The following is an 8865-nucleotide window of genomic DNA, read 5'->3' as shown; positions in this document are numbered from 1 at the left end:
AAGGGTCCACCCAGTCAAATGCCTGGGCCTTTTGGAGTGGGAAACTGACGGCTACAAGTTCCTTATGTCATGGGAGAATATCACTAATTGACTGAAAAATATTGAGGACTTAGCGGTGATTTAAGCTCATCCTCTAGACTGTAAGCTCACTGTGGGCAGAGAATGTGTCTGTTCTATTGTAATCTCCCAACTGCTTAATATAGTGCTCTGCACACAGTAAGCACTTAATTAAATATGATTGATTGATTGATTGATTGATTGAGTCCAAGGTTCATATTGAAGAATTTGGCACTTCCTCTAGGGAGAAAACGCTCAAGATCTCTTAATAAACCAGCCCCCCAGTTGGACTTCCTGGATTCAGCATAAAAATAAAATCAGAGTAGCAAAACAATGAGGAGCAAATAGAATTAGTTCTTTAGGCTCTTAAGAACCTTACAGTATAGCAGGAAACTATCTAGTGATCTCTTGCACTTCCAGTTTGCCCTTTAAAAGAAGATAATTTTCAAGGTCTTATTATGGGTCAAGCACTGTGCTAAGCGCAGGGGGAGGTACGTAATAGACATTCTTTTAATTCCATGATGTACTCTTCTAGGGAATTAGTGTTGTGGTTATATAAATTTCTACCTCAGTGAATCCAGGCTCTGGAAGCTGGTTGAATAGATATGACCTCAACTAAACCAAAACATCACATGATTTATGCTACTCTGTCAATGGTGACAACATGAGAACGTATCAAGAAAATCCATGTTTCTGGGCTATTGAAAAGCAGCTTGGAGTTTTGACCTTTGAATCTCAGGGGATTTCCCTCAACCTCATCTCATTATCAAATCTCCCTCACTAGAAAGGTGTTTCCTGTCAGTCAAGTCCCAAACTCAAATTCAGGCTGCCAACCCTGAGTCTACCTGCCACAGCTCTATTGAATTTTTCTTTGAAAAATGCCCTACTTTTTCAAGATAACACACCTGCAAAAAATGAAACTATTTTCCCTTTTTTGGGAGAGTTTGATACTGTAGACCCAAAGGCATTAAACTATCCAAAGATCTTAAAATAGCAGTAGAAGGCCTTTGTGTCTCTTTCCTCACAAGTAGGAAGGAAAAGAGAATCAGAATGCTGTTGCCAGCATGGAAGCAACATGGCCCAGGGGAAGAGCAAGGGCCAGGCAATCAGAGGAGCTGGGTTCTAATCCTGGATTTGTTAATAGCTTTCTGTATGACCTTGGGCAAGTCACTTAACTTCCTGTGCCTCAGTTCCTTCAACTGTAAAATGGAGATTAAATTCTACTCCCTCCTTAGACTATGAGCCCCGTAATGATAATAATAATAATAATGATAATAATGTTGGTATTTGTTAAGCGCTTACTATGTGCCAAGCACTGTTCTAAGCCATGAGCTAGATACAGGTTAATCAGGTTGTCCCACGTGGGCTCACAGTCTTCATCCCCATTTTACAGATGAGGTAACTGAGGCACAGAGAAGTTAAGTGACTTGCCCAAGGTCACACAGCTGACAAGCGGCAGAGCCGGGATTAGAACCCACGACCTCTGACTCCCAAGCCCATGCTTTTGCCACTAAGCCATGCTGTTTCTCCTAGCCCCGTGTGGAATAAGGACTGTGTCCAACCTGATTAACTTGTATCTATCTCAGAGCTTAGAGCAATGTTTGACACATAGTAAGTGCTTTACAAATAAATATCATAAAACAAAAACAAAATTCAGACTTGACAGCAAAGCCTTTGGAGACAGGCTGGGGATGAGAGTTGGATAGGAACAAGCAAAAGTATCAGGGATTAACAATAATTATGGTATTTGTTGAGCATCTACTATATATCAAGCACTGAACTAAGCGCTGGGGTAGATGCAGTACAAGCAGACTGATCACAATAATTTGTCTCACATGGAGGTCACAGTGGGGAAGAAAACAGATATCTAATCTCCACTTTTCGGTTGAGGAAACTGTAGCACAGAGAAGTTAGGTGATTTTGCCAAGGTCACACAGATGGCAAATAGCAGAACCAGTATTAGAACCCAGATCCTCTGACTCCCTGTCTCAGGGTCTTTCCGCTAGGCCACACTGCTTCCTTAAAGTAATAACTTTTGGTGGGGAATCTAGCCTTCATTTTCCTTTTGATAGCGGTAGTGATAGCCTTAATCGGCACCCACCGGGTTCAATATACTGCAGTAACCCTGGGGAAAATACAGACTCAAAGAAGTGACATTGTGCTTGCACAAAGGAGCTGTAACAGATGAGTTCCACATTCCACTTTCCTTTTTTATGATAATAAGTGCTTACTTTGTACCAGACAACCGTAAACACTGGAGTAGATATAAGCTGGCCAGGTTGGACACAGTTCTAATTCCATTTTCCAGATGAGGTAACTGAGGCACAGAGAAGTTAAGTGCCTTGCCTTAGGTCACACAGCTGACAGGTGGCAGATCTGGGATTCGAAATCATGACCTCTGACTCCCAAGCCCGAGCTCTTTCCACTGAGCCACGCTGCTTCTCTAATGAGGTTCCAGACCTGAACCAGCCTCTGTGAAATCCTACAAGTCTGAAAGAGTGGATGGGCCTCCCCCTTAATCTAACTTACTACCAGGGAGAGTCAAAGGCAGTGGTGAGAATAAAGCCTAAGACCATCCCTTTGCAAGAAATTGCCATTCACCACTCTTTTGTCCAAGGAAATGAAGCAGTGTGGCCTAGCGGAAAGAACACAGGCCTGGGAGTCGGAGGTTGTGCAACCTTGGGCAAGTCACTAAACTTCTCTCATCTCAATTACCTCATCTGTAAATGGACATTAAATATCCCTCCCTCCCTCACTTCTCTCATCTGTAAAATGGGGATTTATTATGAACCTCACGTGGGACAACCTGATGACCCTGCATCTACCCCAGCGCTTAGAACAGTGCTCTGCACATAGTAAGCGCTTAACAAATACCAACATTATTATTATTATTATTACCCAAAGAAGTGAGCACTTTCTTTATTACAAAGGTGAGGTGCTGAGAAGAGTCATTTCTGACTCAGGCATTCTCTTGATCAACGTCGTCTAGGGTATTTCTGCTGGCGTCACGTAGACCAGGTCTACAGTAGCCAAGGAGAGTGGAGTGGTGAGGCAATTGTCCAGCTCATCAAAGCACAAATATCATTTTTCCCTCAATTATCCAGATATTTCAGCTAAGAACTCCTCGAGGTGTGTCTCAACTTCCTCTTCTCCTTGCTAATCCATATCCGATCTGAGTCAGGATCTGCTCAGTGTGAGTGGAAAGCAGAATAATGATCAGTCAATCAGTGGTATTTATTGAGCGCTTACTGTGCGCAGAGCATTCTACTAGGTGCTTGGGAGAGAACGGTTAGTTGGTAGGCACGATCCCTCTTCATAGTATAATGGGGAAACCAGATGTTAAAATAGATTACAAGTAGAGAAGCAACTGAGTTGTCCGGGGGAGTACTTAAGTGCTCATTGGATGAGACTAAGTGCATAGGAAGGAAAAGGGGATGGGGGGGATGAGACTTTACCTCAGGAAAGCTTTCTGGAGGAAATATAATTTCAGAAGGGCAGCTTGGCGACGGGTGGGAGGGGTGGTTCATATAACCATGATGTGGTGGATTTGATCGAAGTCAGTAGCCGAATAACAAAGGCCAAATTCTAAACCTAAGAATTTAAGAACTTGGGCCTGGGATTCAGCCAGTGCTCCGTCAAACCGAGTTATCTCTTCTTTCTAAATCACCTACACGTGAACCTCAACTTTCTGTTGCACTTTACCTGGAGTCAGGCATAATAAGTTCAGGATGGCTAATTATAATGAGTTTTCTGCATTATGCAAATCACTGGAAATGAACCCCTCGAAAAGTATCTGTTTAAATCCAGTTAATTAATTTTGATTTAAAGCATGTTAAACTAGAACATTAATATGATACATTTTAATTTCACAATTAACTCTCGGAGAATGCTCCGCTAAACTCGGTGCTTGAAAATTCTATTTTTTTTAATGTTTTCCCACCATTTTTATTGTCAATTATCTGCAGAGGGTACATCAGTATCTTATAATCCCCGAAGTGATGGAACTCAAATCTCATTTCAAATAAAAACAAATTAAAAATAAACCTTACTTTCACAAAGAAAGGAACTTAGTGGAAAAAAAGTATAGACCTGGGAGTCAGAGAACCTGCATTCTAATCTTGATTCTGCCACTTCCCTGCTGTGTGACTTTGGGCAAGTAACAACTTCTCTGTGCCTCAGTTTCTTCATATGTAAAATGGGGATTCAATTCCTGTTCTTCCTCTTACTTAGACCAGTAGCCCCAACTGGGACATGGACTGTGTCTGACCTGATTAACTTGTATCTACCACAGCATTTAAAACAGTGCTTGAAATGTAGGAAGTGCTGAATGAAAACCATAATCAAGTTCAATTAAATCCAGCTCAATCTTCAGAACTCCGTTTTAGATTCTACAGATATTCTTGCTCTGAAATAAACTGCATCTTCTCAGCTGTGAAGATGTGTCAAAATGATTGTTCTATGTCTTTTGGGATGCGTTGTTTTACTGAATGAAAGTCTGTAGACACACATGCAAGCAAACACACATACACACACATAATATGGACGACATATTCTATAAGATAAATAGCATATCAATCAATCAGTGACATTTATTGAGTGTTTACTTTGTGCAAAGCACTGTACTAAGCACGTGGGAGAGCACAGTGGAACAGAATTAGCATACGTGTTTCCTGCCCATAATGTGTTTACAGCAGAGAGGGGGTAGAATACTGGATGTTTGGGGGATGCAAGTCAATATATTATATCACAAACTTGCCTTTAGTTCTATGCCAGTGACTAGTACTGATTTATGTATCTTTCGAGCATGATGTCACAGGAAATTATACTTCTTTCCTGAAAGTTATTAGCAAGCTAATTCCAATATGACTCACACACATAGATATGAAATTAATGGGTTCCAGCTATTAATTGGATTTTCAGAAAATAATTCAATAGTAATTTACTGGTTTAGAAAAATCTTATTCTGTTTCCAGGTTCCTGCAAATCCCAGGATGGAACAGCTCCCCAAATTGATCTGATACGATAGCTAGGAATGTTTCTCTACAGTCCATCCTGGATAATTTGAAAATGAGTCTGTGCCTTAGTCTTTGGCCCACTTAAACTCGAGAAGTCACATTTTTTAAAAAAATGGGGTTTGTTAAGCACTTACTATGTGCCAGACACTGTTCTAAATTCTGGGATAGATACAAGGTTAATCGGCTTGGACACAGTCCCTATCCCACATGGGGCTCACAGTCTCAATCCCCATAATACAGTTGAGGTAACTGATGCACAGAGAAGTGAGGTGACTTGCCCAAGGTCACACAGCAGACAAGTGGTGGAGTCGGGATTAGAACCCCTGACCTTTTGACTCCCAGGCCCATGCTCTATCCACTATGCCATGTTACTTTTCCAAATTGCTTTGCCATACTTTATTATCATTATTATTATTATTACGGTATTTGTTAAGCACTTAATATGTGCCAAGCACTGTTCTAAGCACTGGGGTAGGTACAAGGTAATCAGGTTGTCCCACTTAGGACTCACAGTCTCAGTTCCCATTTCAAAGACAACAAACTTTTACATTTTAAATACTGATTATGTGAACTGGCGAGAATGGCTCAAGACTGGATAAAAGTAGACACCCTTTGTTTTTTTTTTCTTTCATTTTTAGACAATGTTTTAATAATTGGAAGCACTGTAGCCTTTTGCATGCAGTGTGACCCAGTGGAAAAAGCCCGGGCCTAAGAGTCAGAGGATCTGGGTTCTAATCCTGGCTCTGCTACATGTCTGCTGTGTTCCCTTGGGTAAATCACTTAACTTCTCGGTGCCTTAGTTTCCTCAACTGTAAAATGAGGATTCAATATCTGTTCTCCCTCCTATTTAAACTGTGATCCCCACCTGGGACAGGGATTCTGTCTGACCTGATTAACTTGTATCTATCTCAGTAATTAGAACAATGCTTCTTTTTTTTTTTTTAATGGTACATGTTAAGCCCTTAGTATGTGCCAGCACTTAAATATAATAATAATCATGATAATAATAGTAACAATAGTAAGAAGAATATACTAGTTCTGGGATTTTACAATCATTCGATTTATACTACACAGACTCAAATAATATCTAAAGACTAAATCTCCTAGAATGAACTATAAAGGCCTTTTTTTTCTATTGAAAGATCACTTGTGCTTCTGTAATTCCATCATCTGGATATAGATGTTTTCATGTGTCATGCATAAGCTTAATAGAATTTTATACACCATTGCTGGCTTAAGCCACTTTCCCCACAAAACCTGGCTCTGTCAAGACCACTATTTGATTTCTGCGATCGATTTCTGTGAAAAGCAGTGAGAAAAATCTGGAGAGGCTGTGAAAAACCACAAAGAAGAAGGCACAGTGATTGAGATGGAGAAGAGACGGCTTAGAGGCAGTTCATCAGTGCACTACAAATCAAGGCCAGCATATCCTTTGGGTGACTGAAAAATAAAGTCTGGCGGCAGGGCGATATCTGGCTCCAGACCAATCTAGAGCTGAAATGTTCAACTTTTCATATGGCTGTGAGATAGGGATCCTTCACACACGCCACCTCGGTCAATCCGTTAGTGATATCGGCACCCCATCAGCATCCTTAACTAAACATAAAATGGCAAGATGACGAGATTACAGACAATGGTATCTTTTGTCTGCCTTGCATTCATTCCTTCATTCAATTGTATTTATAGAATATTTTCTGTGTGCAGAACGCTGTACTAAGGGCTTGGGAGAGTACAATATAACAATATAACACACACATTCCCTGCCCACAGTGAGCCTACAGTCGAGAGGAGCTTAGAGTCCAAAGGGGGAAGCCGGAAGGTGGGGCAAAAGTGGGTGAGATCCTCTCTCTCTCTCCTTCCCACTCTGGTACTCCCCATGTATCGATCTGGTCTATTTACAAAAAAGACAAGTAGGACCATAGGAAAACTAAACTGGTATATTTTAATTCTACAAAAATGTATAAATATTTCAATTTACAGCAAAGAGTACCATTATACCATTTAGTAACTATTACAACATTTAAAATGTGTAATTCTTTATGCATCATCTACATGTATAAATCGTTCTAGATCTGTGTCTCAAGCGTTGATTAGGGAAGCTTTGGAAATGATTTCTCTACGGTTGTGCCGACACAGGCTATGAAGAAGTGCTAAATTCGCCATCACCGATGGCCCAGTGATGTGTGCTATTTTCACCTGCACGTGCAGCCGGATCAAGAAACTGCAAACCGGATCACTGTGGCTGTAGAAGCAGTGAGGCCTACGGGAAAAAAGCAGGAACTGTGGGAGATCTAGGGTCCAATTCCGACTCTGCCACTGGCCTGCTTTGTAGCCTGGTGTGAGTCACTTAACTTCTCTGTGCTTCAGTTTCCTCATCTGTAAAACGCAAATTAAACACCTCTTCTCCCTTCCCCTTAGACTGGGAGCTTCAGATGGGAAAGAAACTGTGTCAGATCCGACTGCATCATATCTATCCCGGTGCTTGGCACAGTGCATGGCACAGAATAAGCCCTTAACCAACACCACAGTTGTTGTTATTATTTGAGTGAGACTCCCACACCTTTTTCTAATCAATGTAGACACATCAACTAATATCCTTTTACCTCATGGGAGACATAAAAGAAAAAACGTGCTGAAGTCCTTGGCGGAAAACAGATGGTATTTTCCATGAAATACAACATAACTACTTCAGGAGTGTTTTTTTGTCTTAAAAGAAAGTTTCTAACCAAGCTGCCCCGGATAAATAATATTTCAGCAGGAGACTGGGCTTCAACATTTTTGTTTTTTTATGATGAAACTTGCCTTAAGAAGTTACTGAGCCTTATAAAACCAACACAAGGACACAAAAGTGCACACAACCTAGTTAAAACACATTGCTGGTGTTCATTCAACACCTCAAGGTCGTACACAAGCTTATATTTAATAGCATTTTAAACACAGTGTAATCACACCAGATGTGTTCATATACTGTACAGTAGAGCAGCTGATTTTTATCTATTCCATACACCGATATACAGGAATGATGAATTATGCTTAGTGGTATCCCAAAGGAATCCTCAAGCCGAAGCTGTTGCAATATTAACTGAATCTCTGCCAGCCTGTCGAATTGGAAATAATGTAAGATTTTCAGGAAGGAAGTACAATGAAGAAGGACACGCGGGTGGTCACGCTGATTTCCCGCCTTAACCGGAAGGGCTGAAGCTGTTTCGAGCCCTCTAGGAGGTATCTTTGTCACCTCTCTGTAATTTCCAGCAAAGTACTGGGGGGAATAGAAGAGATTCCTCTCCCATCTGCTCGGCAGACCCAAGCACAACCCCAGAGAGGAGTAGGGTAGGAAACGAGCCAAGAATGCCAAACCTCTGAGTCCGGACTTCTCTGCTCACACTTTCTAGGTGTATGAGGTGGCCATTTTCTTCCGGCATCCCTAAGCCGCCAACAGCGTACCACAGCCGAAGCTGGGAGCAAGCCCAAATTCAGGCAAAAGAACTAGAGGCAGGGCCTGGAAATGGATGTTTCCAAGAAGGGAAGGGAAGAAACAGGCAAATTAAACCCAGGGATTTCCTAAATTTCTCCTCTCGGTGAAAACAGTATGCATTCAAAAATCTCAAAGCCAAATCATCCCTTCGGGAATCACCGTATTTGAGACTGAATTCGGCGTCTTTACCGGAGATGTGATTAAAGTCTCTCTGATTGGATGTGAACCTCGTTTTTCAAGTCCGGAAAGCAGACCGTGCGTTAGGAATATGGTACTGAAAGCTATTTCCCAAACCTAGTGGGGCGGGATAAAGTATTA

The sequence above is a fragment of the Ornithorhynchus anatinus genome, chromosome 9 (genome assembly GCF_004115215.2).
Source record: "Ornithorhynchus anatinus isolate Pmale09 chromosome 9, mOrnAna1.pri.v4, whole genome shotgun sequence".
Taxonomy (NCBI): domain Eukaryota; kingdom Metazoa; phylum Chordata; class Mammalia; order Monotremata; family Ornithorhynchidae; genus Ornithorhynchus; species Ornithorhynchus anatinus.
This window is presented reverse-complemented; position numbering follows the sequence as displayed.